The sequence below is a fragment of the Dermochelys coriacea genome, chromosome 3 (assembly GCF_009764565.3).
Source record: "Dermochelys coriacea isolate rDerCor1 chromosome 3, rDerCor1.pri.v4, whole genome shotgun sequence".
Classification (NCBI taxonomy): domain Eukaryota; kingdom Metazoa; phylum Chordata; order Testudines; family Dermochelyidae; genus Dermochelys; species Dermochelys coriacea.
This window is the reverse complement of record NC_050070.1, coordinates 113542538-113559557: the sequence shown is the minus strand read 5'-3', so window position 1 is coordinate 113559557 and position 17020 is coordinate 113542538. Positions and strand designations below refer to the sequence as shown.

The 17020-nt window shown below is 37.6% G+C and overlaps 1 protein-coding gene across 2 annotated transcripts in view; it reads right to left on the bottom strand.

Annotated features, from left to right (window-relative positions):
- Positions 1-17020, bottom strand: part of SASH1 (SAM and SH3 domain containing 1) — an 866583-nt gene that overhangs the window by 500989 nt on the left and 348574 nt on the right. The window lies entirely within an intron of this gene.

The window sequence follows — 17020 nt, the reverse complement described above, 5'->3', positions numbered from 1 at the left end:
ACATGTAACTGGAAGTGAAAAGTGAACTCATCTTAGAGATTAATCTTTTTATTTAGAAAACACAACTAAAGTAGGAAGAACACATGTTAATTTAATATTCAGGTTACAATGTAAAACACTCAAATTTAGGAAATGTAAAATTAAGGTTCTTTTAGGAACCTTAAACCGCTTTATACACGTGGAGCTTTTAAATTCCTATTAGTTATCCCATGACATGTAAATTACATCCAAAAAGATGTGTTAAAACACGTTATTTAGGTAGTAAACTCAGACAGTCAAAAGTTAAGAAATGACAGATCTAATATAAAATTTTCAGAAGTGCCTAAGTGGTTTAGGCACCTAAGTTCCGTATTCAAAAGGGACTAGCATTTCAGCGCCTAAGTCATGTAGGCACTTTTGCACATTTACCCATTCTTTAATTATGTTTTCAAAAACTGTCTCCACCTTGCCCGTCCAGACCTCTGCTTCATTCTTTCATAACAAAGGGGGCAGGAGGGGTAGGGTTGACCGTGAACAGTGATACTGAGGTATAATATGTTAACTTGCATCTACACTAGGGAGAATGTTGTGGGGAGGCTGGGGTTAGTTATCATCTGTTAACTAACCTCATCCTCTCTTGTGCCTTGATCAAGCCTTGTACTCAGACTAGCGATGTCAGACATTGGGCAGTACATACACTGTGCTAATGGAACTGATGAGGATTCCTCAGCAGAAAGCCATTTAACAAGTTGTGCTGTGTGAAATACAGATGGGCAATTGTGATGTTCAGTCTCTTAAAACTCTGCAAAATCTAAATGAAATTTTCAGAGATCAGCAAAAGACACTTCCCAGACCCCAAGACTACCTGCCAAATTTTGAAGTCCTTCTCCAAACCACAAAAATACCAGAGTTCTTCCAAAAAGTTACAAGCATTTTTAGGCAACCTATATATAGGATCTTGCCCAATAGGGTTTTTAAATAAAAAGCCACCGGATCTTTTCTACAGTAATAGCACTGTGGATTACTAAAAATGATATTTTAATGGCAACTAAGTAGATGTAACGTTACAGGTTGATTTTTTAAAAGCAAATTACTTTCATTATTTTTAGCCATGCAAGATCTGATTTTCTCTTCCTAATATAAATTTTAATCAATATCTAGAGACATGACATTGAGTCCTTCCTTCTTTCTTGCTGCTTCCCTGTTCAGGATCAGTGAACATGAGCATATCTATTGGACGAGCTTTACAGGTTGGCTGTGCAAACCTGACACCCTTGGTTTGAAATTGGAATTTCCTTTCTCCTCAGTGAATTGCCTACACCTAAGATACCAACCCTACCTACCCAGGCAAGACTTATTTTAAGGTGTCTTTATTTGCCTTGACATCCCAGTCACAGGGCCTATATGGCATTTTATATTTATATGGCATCCACAGAATGTTTCCCTATCTACTATCTTTGGATGTGGGATAGGGGAGTTGGTTATTTGAGTCATTTCCATTCTTAGAAATCTAAATATGCCATCCTCAGCTAACGTTAAATGCATGTGATGAAACTTAGCTGGTTATGTTTATGATGTATTCACTGATAATGTATAAACACTGAAAAATACAAACACAACACATCTGAAGACATGCATGAGTATTGGAAGAATGGGAAAATTTTCATCTGCTAACAGAAAATATAAGATTTTTAAAGATTTATTAATAGAAAGGGACAGATTGTTGGTCCCTCTAAGGGATGACAAAAACAAAACAAAACAAATAAACCCTGTATCTGTGATAAACAAATGTTATTCCATAATACAGAAAATAATGACAGATTTCAGAGTAGCAGCCATGTTAGTCTGTATCTGCAAAAAGAACAGGAGTACTTGTGGCACCTTAGAGACTAACATATTTATTAGAGCATAAGCTTTCATGGGCTAAAGCCCACTTCATCGGATGCATAGAATGAAACATATAGTAAGATATATATATATACATACACACACACATACAGAGAAGGTGGAAGTTGCCATACAAGCTGTAAGAGGCTAATTAATTAAGATGAGCTATTATCAGCAGGAGAAAAAAACTTTTGTAGTCATAATCAAGATGGCCCCCTTAAACAGTTTACAAGAAGGTGTGAGGATATTTAATTTAGGGAATCTAGATTAAATGATAAATTTGTTAGTCTCTAAGGTGCCACAAGTACTCCTGTTCTTTTTACCGAAAATAATGTCCAATCCTGAAAACAGTTATGAATCTGAGCCACTAGCCTCACATCAGAAGTCCACTGGAGTAATCCCATTTTAAACAAAATAACATTTTAAAAAATTAGTTCTCACTACTTATGCTTCATAGATATTAAGATCAAAAGGGACCATTATGATAATCTAGTCTGATCTCCTGCACAATGCAGGCCACAGAATCTCACCCATTCACTCCTACAATAAACCTCTCACCTATGTCTGAGCTATTGAAGTCGTCAAATCATGGTTTAAGACTTCAAGGTGCAGAGAATCCTTCAGCAAGTGACTCGCTCCCCATGCTACAGAGGAAGGCGAAAAACCCCCAGGGCCTCTTCCAATCTGCCCTGGAGGAAAATTCCTTCCCAACCCCAAATATGACGATCAGCTGAACCCTGAGCATATGGGCAAGATTCACCAGCCAGATACTCAGGAAAGAATTCTCTGTAGTAACTCAGATCCCACCCCATCTAACATCCCATCACAGGCTATTGGGCCTATTTACCATGAATAGTTAAAGTTCAGTTAATTGCCAAAATCATGTTATCCCATCATACCATCTCCGCCATAAACTTATCGAGTTTAATCTTGAAGCCAGATAGGTCTTTTGCCCCCACTGCTTTCCTGGGAAGGCTATTCCAGAACTTCACTCCTCTGATGGTTAGAAACCTCTGTCTAATTTCAATTTACTTCAGTTTGTATGCTTTTGATTTAATGCAGCTAGAACAGTAAAAATAGTTACTCCTGTTTTCATTAAATTGCACTTTCTAGTTCTCATCCATTAACGTGATTCTTTAAGATAGACCTTGGAAACACTAATCATGGAAACATTAATACATGTTTTACAAATGTTTTTGGCCAAATGAAACATGACAGAGCCTCCTAATTTTTATACTAATGTATATTTTTGTAATTGAAAGAGGTAGTTTCTAAATTACAACAACAAAAACTAAGCATGTAAAATTTTGTATTACTATGAATGTATTTTCAACCCAAATAACTTAAATAACTCTGACAAACATCACCTCTAAAAAGCCTTGACATAGTCAATTTTTATATACAGCCAGACACCCTCCTCCCCCACCAAAACAAACACACAGGCAAAGTCTTTTGCAGTATTATCTTAAATACAATAAAGGAAGTGGTAGAGGTAAAGCTCAGATAAGAACAGGCTGCATTTTGTCCCAGAGATCATATGTCCCCAATATTTCCACCCTAAGAATAATCATTGAAGAGAGCACAGCATAGCAAAAACTGTACCTCAACCTTAATAGACTTTAAGAACGCATGTGACAGGCTCCAGCATGATTCACTCAAACATTTTTAAGTATTTTGGTATGCCAACACAAATAATTATCATCAAGGCTTTCTGCTTTATACCTAGGGAGGTGGTAGAATCTCCTTCCTTAGAGGTTTTTAAGGTCAGGCTTGACAAAGCCCTAGCTGGGATGATTTAACTGGGACTTGGTCCTGCTTTGAGCAGGGGGTTGGACTAGATGACCTTCTGGGGTCCCTTCCAACCCTGATATTCTATGATTCTATGATTCTATGATTCAAGGTATGGCTTGCACAGTTCAAGTCAACATAGACTTGAGTGAATGGTTTAACAGATACTGGGGGCAAGCAATGATTCATTCTCTCATCTGTCCTGTTTGATATTGATATTTAATTCAATATGAGAGAAAAAAGTAGATGGATACAGCACAGGCATTGGTCAGCTGAACAGCTTACACTAGAAAATTTTCATTTTTCTGACAACAGCTCTTCTAAGTGACAGCTCAACTGACACACAAGCAAAGACAAAAAGTTAGTCCAGCACTGCAAAAAAGATAAGGTTAATAATTAGTTATAAAAAACAAATCTAATGAGAACCCCAAGAATTCCTGACTCAAGCACTACATTAAAAGGCAAAGGAATACAAGTGGCAAGTCAATTCACATACCTTGGCAGTAACATGCAAAGCCATGAGGATGCCCAGAAGGAAATAACATCATGAACTGGCAAGGCAGCAGCTACTTTCACCATCTTAAATAAGATTTGTTCATTGAAAATCTACAACTGAAAGACCAAACTATGACTCTTCAATTCAATTTAATTGTTACTTGCACCTTAGAAGGATGTGAAAGTTGGAAATCCAGCAAAAGTAGACAGGTATCAATGCTTTGAAGAGCAAATGTCTCAGAAAAATAATAGATATTAACCAGAAAGAATTTACATCAAATGCCGAGATTTGTCAGAGAGAAGTCAACAACTCCTTAGCTCCAAAGTTGAGAAAAAAGAAGAGATGAAGAGAAGTTAGAAAAGAAGATGAACATATTTGGGACACATTAAGAATGAAGCCAGAGCATCTGCCATGGTAGGCATTCCATTGGGCAGGTAGAAGATCGAGCAACAGGGGTCAACTAAAATAATCCCTCCATTGAACAGTACTTAGAAAGGGAAAAACATAGGGTACTGAACAGAGGACATTCAAAGATCAGTTCAGGACAGACAGGGATAGAGAAGCCTTGTTTGTGTTTGAAGCGATGTTTGACAGTGCAGGAAGGATTCAGATTCAGAAAGGAGTTTCAAGCTAATTCAATATACTACAATGGCCATCATCACTGGAAAGGAAAAAGAATAAAGAAAAATATACTGGCACTGAAATAGAGATAGAAAACAAGCTCTGGATGAGTGAGTTTGTTTATTCTTTAACATATCTCAAGTAAAAGTACACAGAGCAAAAAAAGGACAGCTTTTTCAACTGCTGAAGAGGTACTGATGCAGTGCCCCATATAATAAAGCCTCTTTTCATGGAGAAACTTTTATTTAGCATAATTACTTGTCCATCCCACTTTATGACCAGCATTTCAGCACAAAAGCTTTTCTTTTGCAGCTGACTTAGTAACAAGTAGCAAAGACTGAAAGACTAGGAAGTCTGTGCCAAAATACAAAAAAACAAAACCCCAAACCCTGGATCAAGCAGCCAGCTGTCTGTAAAACGGGTTGTACATAGCAAACAAACTGAAGAGCATCATTCTCTGCAGAACAACATGCTTTTCAGTCCCAGCACAAAAGCTTCAATATAATGTGTTGTAAAGCTAGCCTGACAATAAATACAAGAAAAGGTCATTTTAGATTGAACACGGAGTTTTGATAATAGGAATTATCTAATGCAACACATGGACATGTTCTTCTTTTACCCTGGAGACATTTCAAATCAATGATGGGGTGGAGACGTGTGCAAGATCTAACCTGTAATGAATTGTGTCTGTGAATCACAGGAAACAGTATTTTTGTAATAGCTAAAATGTGCAGTACTATTTACTAAGGTCAAAAAAGCAAAGCAAAAGGACCCACTCTCATTTGAAACTCCACTTTCTTTGAGATTGTTGCTCCAAAGTAATATTAAAGTAGGTGAGCCAGTATAATGTTGTCTCCCTTGATACATGGCTATCTCAGAGCCTTGACTGACAAGTAGCCAAACAAAGAGAAAGGCTTCCATTTTGAATGTGTTGTAAATGCTACAACCTTTCTGCCACATCCCTAAGTGATACATACTGTATTATGCAATGTTTCAGAGTGGTAGCCATGTTAGTCTGTATCTGCAAAAACAATGAGGAGTCTTTGTGGCACCTTAGAGACTAACAAATTTATTTAGGCATAAGCTTTCAATAAAGTGGGTTTTAGCCCATGAAAGCTTATGCCCAAATAAATTTGTTAGTCTCTAAGGTGCCACAAGGACTCCTCTTTGTTTTTATATTATGCAATGCGTCTTTCTATCTCTCTCTCCCCACTTCTTTTCAGTGTCCTTAAATGAACATAGGGTAATATATTGTACAATTATTCATATTCACCCAAAGAGGTCTCTAAGACATGAAAGGAAACCACTGGAACCATGGAAAATACAGCAAATTATTCAATTAATATAATGGAGGTGTAAACAGGAATACTTTGATTCAAGAAAGGCATTTATAATGAATAGGTAGGGAAGCCAAGCTAAAAAGCACCTCCTGTTTTTAACTGAGGGACTGCTTAATTGCTTATCACAATTGGGTGTGCTATGAAAATTATGAATTAGAGCATTAATTCAAATTGAAATTTATTACAGAACTGGGCCACCAAATCAGTATAAATGTACTGTATGAATCATAGCTCATACTAGCAACTTTCTGAATATATTTGCAACATGCAGAAATATATTGTGTATTTATGGCTAACCATAATCAGAATTTCATCTATTGTTGTTCAGAGACATTTTAAAGTATATTTTGAAATAAGTTTATTTTGTACATTCTAAATAAAAGTCAACCCAAAACCTCAGATTTTGTAAAAGCAAGCTTTTTATAAAACCTGTAGCAAAACTAAAAGTTTTCCATGCTATGTTCTTTAATTCCATTGTAAACCATTAAGAACAAACATTTTTTCCTACAGTGTCTGGAACCCAAACACTAAGAGATCTAGAACCCATTGTACTAAGAGATCAAACAAAAATGCAACTGACTCCAGAAATTTTCCTTGTCCAGCCCAAAAGAAATCCAAAGCCTAGAGAAGTAATGGCAGGAAAGTACAATATAACAAGACAGCAATACAAAATGAAAGTTTCTGTATAATTCATGTGGTGTCAGTTCAAGAGCTGTGGTTTACATTGCAGAGGTTCATGTAGGTATTTTCGGGTTAGTCCTACCATGGTTTGCACTCCAGAGGCAGATCCTCAGAGTAGCTAAACTGTCTTAAATTAACTGACTTCAACACAGCTGCTCTCAAGTTTATATTCAAACAAACATTAAGTTGAAGTGCAACTCAGACAAAATTCAGATGCAAAATCATAAGTCAGTCAAGGTTTACACTTGAAAGATTTTACTGGAACTTTTCAATGAATTTTCTGGGATTTGGGTTTGTAAACCAGAAACCAAGCTCCAGGTAAGTTTCATATTCTTCATGTTTCATACTGCAATCATTTCCCCCACCTCCAGTTGCATTGAGGGGGAAAGGCAAAAGAGGAAGAGGAAAGACTTTCATACTCAAACCTACAAAAATATCTTAGGGCAAATATTTACTGCTATTGCATAAAGTCACAATGTAGTACTATACAGGGTAAAATTTGCCAGAGAAAGAGGTCTTAATCATTTTCTTGGAGGAAGCAGAAGTGCAGTGTGCAGCAACATGGATAAGATCAAAAATGGATGAAGTATATAAGGCTGAGAAGAATTTCATCTAGTTTCATTTTTTTCATTTAAATATGCACACCTTTTCCCCATTCTCAGACAGATATGTGTAGGTAACATATGAAAGGCCATGCCTTGGGTGCACTGGGAGGCGGATGACTAACAAGGACTCCAGATACCTAAAAGCATAATTAGGCCTGCCACATGTTGCTTTTTATGATTTTTAAACGTAGCTTTATTTTTAGACAATAAAGCCACAATACAATGGCTAACAAAGTCAAGAAGAACCTATTGTATCCAGACAAAGAAGCCATTCAGACAACTGGAGTTTTCCAGGTCATTTCATAATAATTTTTTTTATACATTGTCTGTTGTCCTTTGCAGCCAGAAGTAAATGAAATATAAGTAAAGGGTTACTGTGTAAGGAAGAAAAGAATTAACTAAGAGTGAAGAGGTTTCTTTAACTACCCATAAGTAAACCCTAGTATTCCTCCTAATTCAGCAATAGCACTAGATTTAGAATTCCATCCACAACGTATAGCGTGTCATGGCAAACTGAAAAATGTAAGAGGAGATGTTTTCAAGTCACTCTGCCTACTAAAAAGGTAAAAAAAAAAGCCACTTCAGGTGTAACAGCTAACATTCGCCTTTTCCAGTCTCCAGTAATGGATGGCAATAACATTTCTGCTCAGACAAGCACAATGTACATAATCCTTAATTCTCTCCCATGCCTCTCTTTCCGCCCTCCCTCCCCTTTCATAAGGTTAATGAACTTTAAGCAATTGCTACCATTTTAGCTAAAGGTAAGTTACTTACAGTATGATAACCACATCTTTGAGTCACCTTAGACTTAAATTAGTAAGTTTCAAACAAAAAATATGCCTCTTACAGTTATATCCTTCTACTAAGTTTACATCCTGCTATATCTCCCAGTTTGTCAAATTACAGATACATCAAATAAAGCTTTTAATGTGGTAGGGATGATTTATGCAAAGCAAAGCAAGCATATCAATAATTTCTTGTGTATGTTGTGGAGTTACCCCAAGCAAGCAGAAAACATCTTCTGACTTCTGGGTGATGCCGGAGGCTATCAAGAACAAACAAACCAAGACATACAGAAACACATAATCCTTGCAACTCCATACCTGATAGGCTACAGAGTTGGAAAACGCTAACCATCTGCATATTGCATTCTTTTTCTCAGTAACAGCTTTTATATTTCTTGCAGTACATCTAGCAGCAACTCATGTTGCTTACTAGTCACTTTTGCAACTAGAGTAATACAAATCATTTCAATAGTGAGATATTTTATTTTGCTTTACAACCAGTTGGTGTCTACCATATATCTGGGATATCTATATTTAATTTACCAGTGATTTGGAAAGTAAGTTGGATGCAAAATACTATTAAAATATGGTGAGAATTGGTCATTATTTTTCAATTCAGTGATACTGGAAAATGACAAAGAACAGAAAAATAAAAAGCAACAATGCACTGGAATTTGTAACACTTTGTAACATTTGTAGCACATGTAACACTTTTATAGTTAAAGCTTTTCAAGAAATGAAAGAGGCAGCATAGTGTTGTGGATATATATCATGTTTCAAAAACCCTGTATATAGTAGGGAAGAAAACAAACCATCTCTTCTACAACCATGGCAATGGCCTTTAAAAACCTTTGCCACATTGAGAAATGAACACAATGACCTTAGTTGGAGAGCTAACTTCTGTCCCATGCACTTAATCGGTCATGCGTCATCTTGGCACTGGACTGAGATTTGGGGGAGCTAGGTTCCATTTCCAGTATTTGCCACTGACCAACCGTTGATCTAGGGCACCTCTGTTTCTCCTCCCACCCTTTCTCTTGTCTGTTTAGATTTTAAGCCCTTTGGGGCAGGGATTATCTCTCACTATGTGAACGTACAGCACACAGACCAATGGCGCTTCAATTGGGGGCAGTAGGTGCTATGGGAATACAACTCACTATTATTAATAACAGATGCATCAGTAAATGTCATTTGTGTCAGCCAGTTGTACCTTGTGTACAGGGTAAACACGATTAATTAAGGACACTCTCACCTAGTCATTAACAGACTAGCTCTTTCCAATCTCTTTTCCTCACACAATTTCAATTTCCTTATTTTCCTGTATGTAGTGCTGTGATAGAGGTGTTTTTCTTAAACTGTTACACATTTACTTGAAAAAAGAAATGGAGTACTTGTGGCACCTTAGAGACTAACAAATTTATTTGAGCATAAGCTTTCGTGAGCTACAGCTCACTTCATCGGATGCATTTGGTGGAAAATACAGAGGGGAGATGGATATACACACACAGAGAACAAGAAACAATGGGTTTTATCATACACACTGTAAGGAGAGTGATCACTTAAGATGAGCCATCACCAGCAGCAGGGGGGGAGGGAGGAAAACCTTTCATGGTGACAAGCAAGGTAGGCTATTTCCAGCAGTTAACAAGAACAGCTGAGGAACAGTGGGGGTGGGGTGAAATAACATGTTATTTCACCCCACCCCCCACTGTTCCTCAGCTGTTCTTGTGGCACCTTAGAGACTAACAAATTTATTAGAGCATAAGCATCCGATGAAGCTGTAGCTCACGAAAGCTTATGCTCTAATAAATTTGTTAGTCTCTAAGGTGCCACAAGTACTCCTTTTCTTTTTGTGAATAGTGACTAACACGGCTGCTACTCTGAAACCTGTCAGATGTTCTTGTTAACTGCTGGAAATAGCCTACCTTGCTTGTCACCATGAAAGGTTTTCCTCCCTCCCCCCCGCTGCTGGTGATGGCTCATCTTAAGTGATCACTCTCCTTACAGTGTGTATGATAAAACCCATTGTTTCATGTTCTCTGTGTGTGTATATCAATCTCCCCTCTGTATTTTCCACCAAATGCATCCGATGAAGTGAGCTGTAGCTCATGAAAGCTTATGCTCAAATAAATTTATTAGTCTCTAAGGTGCCACAAGTACTCCTTTTCTTTTTGCGAATACAGACTAACACAGCTGCTACTCTGAAACCTGACATTTACTTGATTATCTAACCTCAATCATCACATAGACTTTCACTATATCAAAGCAAAGTAGGGAAATAGAAAGAAACTTGAAGAAAAGACAAGAGTGCTTGACATTCTGCCTTGATGTTTTATAACTTTTTATTTACAGAAGATATTTGAACACAAACTTTTTTTTGTTAACATCTATTCTTATTCCACTTGCCTTAAAATGTGCACTGAAAATGCTTTGATAAATTAATTGAAAGGTTGTCAAGGGAGTTCACTGTAGCTCCTGCAAGCACCCCCGAATCTTATGCTCAAATGCTAGTTTGCTTTGGTATACATTTCTGTGGCTCAAGAAAATGCATCAGTAGATATCAAAGAGAAAAAACGGACTCTGTATGACTGTTTGAATGTAACAGCTCACTGCTTTCTCCTTGAGAAAAATATCTATCCAGAATGACAGAAACTGCTAAACCATGAGGTATTTTTTTCTGCCTGCAAGCAACAGACAATATGCAGCCTCAACATGGGCCACCTATCTGCTTCAACTGAACAAGATTAGTAATAACTCTCTACATATCTACAATATTTGGATAACAATACTGTCTGCTGAGAACCCACATTTCACTTTCTTGTACCTGTTGCATCTGGATATCTTATCCCCTTTGCTCCACATCTTTTATTCACTTAAGATTTGGTAGTCCACTCCATGCTCGTTTGTGCCTCGTGATCATTTTGACTCCTTGGTGTATCGTTCTAGGAGATCTCTCAACTAAAAATATGCTTGTTTAGAACTTTCTACATATGGCAAATATAATCGGAACAGCAACAGCTATCCCCAGGCTTCCTAAAGCCACATTAATGGAGAGGAGTATTTTTTCTCTCACTCCCAGTGGAATATTAGTCATACAGATCTCGAAGTAAGACAGCTGACTAGGTACTCCTCACATATTTTTAGGAGTGGTGGCTGAACTACCTACAGGGCACTAGTTTCCTTTCCTATCAGAAGATTTCTGCCACTCACTTCCCAGTGTTGCTAGCCCTTTTGCCTTCTTCCTATTAAAATGGAAAAACTTGCTTCACTCCCAGTGATTTTTTTCCCAAAGGGGGAGTACGTCACACAGTTTACCCCTTAGTACTGATATAAATATACTTGTGAATGTGAATCCCTATCAACCTGGAGTAGAAGGCCAGTTTAAATTTTCCTAGGACTGGCCTCACACTGGCTATTATGCTCAAACATGTATCAGTCCTGAAAGTACAAGAAAGGTATTGTGAAAAAGAAAAGTGTTGAAAACTGGTATTATACTGATCACCCTACCTATTTTTTAAAATCCAGATTAATTCCAACATATGTTAAAAGACAACAAAAATGGTGCAGCAAACATATACCCACTCTTAAAGTGAATACCCATCTCTTAACGCATGGATTATCTAAACGAACATCTCTTTACACAGTACAAAACTGTCACCATCTCTCCTACTGTCTAATTACAAATGCAGAAAGAGCCTAATTCACATTTCCACCATCAAAAGACATAACTTATTGAAATGCATGTATGAATTCTTGGCTTAGAGAATTCTCATATCTCTGAAAAAGGTCTCCTTCCCCATCATAGAAAGTTCTTTTAATTTAGTTGAGCACATTTTTGCTATAAGATGGCATCAGAATACACAAATATGAATTTACATAGATTTTTTTTAAATGTCTACACACAGTTTGTTTTTCTATGTTGCCTGTCATTGGACTTTATTTAATACCTCTATTCTCAGCTAAAATTCCCATTTCATGGGCCAGATGATTAGGGAATGCTAAGTAGGTCACTTAGCACATTCATCTTCTGAGTTTTCTAAAAAATATTTTTCATCAGATATACAAGCCTAAATATTTTCCACTGCTATAGTTTTGCAACAGATGTTAGGAACTCAACATGTTAGCCACTACTCTCTTTTGTAACTGCTTCATGTTTTTTCTCTACAACAGCATGTTTTCACTTCATCATACCTGATCTTCATCCATTTCCATCCTGAAAATTTGAACTCCCTTTTTAGCCATTCTATGAATCTCCAATTTAATGCATTTAAAGAGTCCACTGCAACGGTCTTAAACTTTGAAGTTAATTTATTAAGTCTCACTATCTCCAGATTACTTAAAAACAATTTGTAATTGCATATAAAATGGTAAAATTGAGTATTATAAATGTTTTCAGGCCAAGTCTTATTGTGAATTACTTAGTTTATCTGTCCTAATTAAAGACCTATTGGAGATTAATGTCCCATAACCTGACAAATTACTCAGTAACAAATTATCCATATAATGACCTCAAACTAAATATAAATAACCCAAGTAGTAATTTGTATGGGTATTCCCATGAAAGAGAATTTCCCCCCCCTTAGGTTCACATAGTCCTTCAATCTGTGTTTAGTAAAAATTGTTATGATCAGATATGAACTTATAGAGATGAAACTCATCTATTAGCATTCATTATTTTTGTCAGCAGTTGGTATAAAAGTCAACTCAAAATGATTCCTATGAATACAGCAGTGATTTTCATGAACGAGAATTTACTATATTGCTAAGTGGTAACGGGGATGCTCTCATGAAAACTCAGGTTAGTTTGTATCGCAAATTATATGGAACAAATGCATTTATCAGTTATGGACTCTTCATTATAATTCTGCTGTATATATTATGGGTCAAATAAGACAGTCAGATGTATTCAGAGGTAAATATGGGGTCCAAAAAATGTATGCAGAGCTGAAATATAGTTCAGATCCACAGCAATGTCAACATGTATGTCAGGAAGAAAATTGGATAAGATGCTTCTGCTGTCAATCAAGAGCTTCAAAACTATTTGGTGTTACTGTTAAAATATTCTATATTTATAGTAAGAAAAAATACACTAAAGAAAATAATATTAAGCACTAATATAGAGAGTTTCATTTAGGAATGAGAGAGTTGGTGGGGGAGCGGCATTATTTATGAAAGAAAGCATAGAGTCAAATATAGTAAAAATCTTACAAGAATCAAATTGTACCATAGAAGCTCTATGGATAGAAATTCCATGCTTGAGTAATAAGAATATAGCAGGAAAATACTACTGACCCCCTGACCAGAATGGTGATAGTGATTGTGAAATGCTCAGGGAAAAACATAAAACCCAGTAATAATGGGGGATTTCAACAATCTCCATATTGACTAGATATGTGTCACCTCAGGACAGGATGCAGAGAGAAAATTTCTAGACACGATTAATGATGAATTCTTGGAGCAGCTAATCTTGGAACCCACAAGAAAAGAGACAATTTTTGATTTAGTCCTAAGTGGGGTACAAGATCTGGTTCAAGATGTGAAAATAGCTGAACCACTCAGTAAGAGCAACCATAAGCTAATTAAATTTAACATCCATGCTGGGGGAGAGGGGGTGGGAATACCAAAGAAACCCATCACAGTAGCATTTAACTTCAAAAAGGGGAACTACACAAAAATGAGGAACCTAGTAAAATGAAAATTAAAAGGAACAGTTACAAGAGGGAAATGCCTGCAAGCTGCATGGAAATTATTTAAAAATACCAAAATAGAGGTTCAAACTAAATGTATACTCCCAAGACCAAAAAATGCCACCCTGGCTAAACAAAGTAAAAGAGGTGGTTAGAGGCAAAAGGACATCCTTTAAAAACTGGAAGTCAAATCCTAGTGAGGAAAATAGAAAAGTGCATAAACTCTGGCATGCCAAGTGTAAAAGTATAATTAGGCAGGTCAAAAAAGAATTTGAAGAGGAACTAGCAATAGACACAAAAACTAACAGCAATTTTTTTTAAGTACAACAGAAAAAGGAAGCCTGCCAAACAGTCAGTGGGCCCATTCGATGATCAAGGTGCCAAAAGATCACTCAAGGAAGACAAGGCTGTTGCAGAGAAGCTAAATGAATTCTTTGCATCGGTCTTCATTGCAGAAAATCTGAGAGAGATTCCCTCACCTGAGCAATTCTTTTTTGGTGACAAATCTGATGACGTGTCCCACATTGAGATGTCATGAAAGGAGGTTTAGGAACAAATTGCTTAATTAAACAGTAAGTTATCAAGACCAGATGGTATTCACTGAAGAGTTCTGAAAGAACTCAAATATAACATTGCAGAACTACTAACTGGTATGTAAACTATTGCTTAAATCAGCCTCTGTATCAGATGACTGGAGGATAGCTAATGTAAGGCTGATTTTTAAAAAAGGCTCCAGGGGCAATCCTGACATTACAAGCCAGTAGTACTACCTTCAGTACCAGGCAAATTGGTTGAAATTATTGTAAAAAACAGAATGATCGGACACATAGATAAACACAATATATTGGGGAAGAATCAACAAGGCTTTTGTAAAGGGAAATCACAGTGTGATCTAGTTGTTATAGTGTACTTGGACTTTCAGAAAGCCTTTGACTAGGTCCCTCACCAAAGCTCTTAAGCAAACTGAGAAGTCATGGAATAACAAGGAAGGTCCTCCAATGGATTAGTAACTGGTTTAAAGACAAGAAACAAAGGGTAGGAATAAAGAAATTACTCACCTTGTACAGTAATCTTGTGTGTCAAGATGTGCGTCCCTTTGGCCTTTGGACCTGTCTGTGATGCAGAGGAAGAATCACCGAGATTTTCTAAAAATTCTTGTCCTGCCCAAATAAAAAGCTAGGGGTCTCCTTACACTAAGCATATGGAGGATTACTTCCCTATTATCCTGGGGAGGCTAAGGATAAAAAGTTGGAAGGTAAATGAGTAGATTCACATGAAATACAGAAGCCACCTTGGGGGTGAACTTTGGATGTGGTCTAAGCATGACTTTGCAGGGAAGAACACTGTGAATGGGGGATGTGCCATCAGGGCCACTATCTCCCCTATTCTTCTTGCTGAGGTCGTGGTGATCAGGAACACAGTCTTCATGGAAAAGTGAGTTAAAGAACAAGTGGTCTTGGGTTCAAAGGGCGGTCTAAACAGTACTTTTAATACTAGATTGAGGTCCCACTGTGGGGTAGGAAGCTTGGGTTGGGGAAAGAGGCTTGCTATGCCTTTGAGAAACCTCTTTGTAGTTGGGTGGGAAAAAATTGAGTACCCTTCTACCTGCTGGTGGAAGGTCATTATTGCTGCTAAGTGTACATTTAAACGAGCTAATAGAGAGTCCTGATTCCTTGAGATCCAATAAATAATCTAGGACTATGGGTAGAGTGGCCATATCTGGGGTGACCCTTTTGAATTGGCAACAGATCCAGAACCTGGTCCATCTTGGAAGGCAAATACAATGGGTAGTCACTTTCCCACTATGTAATAACACTTCCTGTACCTCTTCAGAGTATGATGTCTCTATGTGCTGGAACCATGATGGAGCCAGGATTTGAGGCGTAGTATCTAGAGGTTGGGATGGAAAGTGCATTTCTTGTTCTGTGAGGGGAGGTAAGGAGTGACTGGAAGAGTCATTGGTGCACACAGTGCCAGGGTAAGGGTACCACACCGAGCAATCAGTATGATGTTTGCTTTTTCGCTTTTTACTTTCAACAGCTTTCAGTAATAGAAGGAATGGGGGAAAGGCGTAAAAAAGGCCCGTGTCCCATGAAAGCAGGAGAGTGTACCCCATGGAGTGCTGGCCAATGCCCGCTCTGGAGCAGTACCATGAAAATTTCTTGTTCTGGTAAGTAGTGAACAAGTCTTTTATGGGTGTCTCCCATTGTCAGAATAAGTCGTGGAGTATCACTGAATCTACTCCCATTCATGATCATGTGGGAATTTGTGGCCTGCGCTGTGCAGGAGGTCGGACTAGATGATCAGAATGGTCCCTTCTGACCTTAGTATCTATCTATGAATCTATGTTGACTTCTGTGCATTGATATGCAGGCCCAGGTACTTGAATAGATCCTGAGTAGTCTAGGTAACTCCCTTCGCTTCAGCAAAGGAACTCACCTTCAGGAGGCAATCATCCAGGGACTGGGACTTTTCAGTTTAGGAAAGAGTTAACTAAGGGGAGCGATGATAGAGATCTATACAATCATGAATGGTGTAGAGAAAGTAAATAGGGAAATGTTATCTACATCTTCACATAACTCACAAACCAGGGGTCACCCAATGAAATTAATAGGCAGCAGATTTAAAAAAACTAAAAAAGAAAGCACTTCTTCACACAATACACAGTCAACCTGTGGAATCTGTTGCCAGGGGAAGTTATAAAGGCATAACATAGTTCAAAACATAACAGAGTTCAAAAAAGAATTAGATAAGCTCATGGAAGATAGCTCCATCAATGGCTATTAACTAAAATGCTCAGGGATGCAACCCCATGATCTGGGAACAAGCCCTGCCAGCACAAGTCTGTGGACTCAGGCTGGTAGCCTCACTTCCAGTTGCAGTGTAGACATACCTTAAGGCTCCAATCCTTCCAATACCCATGCATGTGAGTAACTTTTGAGTTTGGTCATTGACTTAGCTGAGAATAGTGTAGCAACTTCGGCCCTTCTTTTTAAACTTAAAGCACGTATTAAATAGCCTTTTTATTATTAATTTAGGCAAAAAAGAATGGACTGGCCCTTCCTCTGGGCACATATTTTAAGACTGAGCTACATCACATAAAGAGAGCAGTTATCACCCATAATTACAGTTCCTGGACAGCTGTGGGACC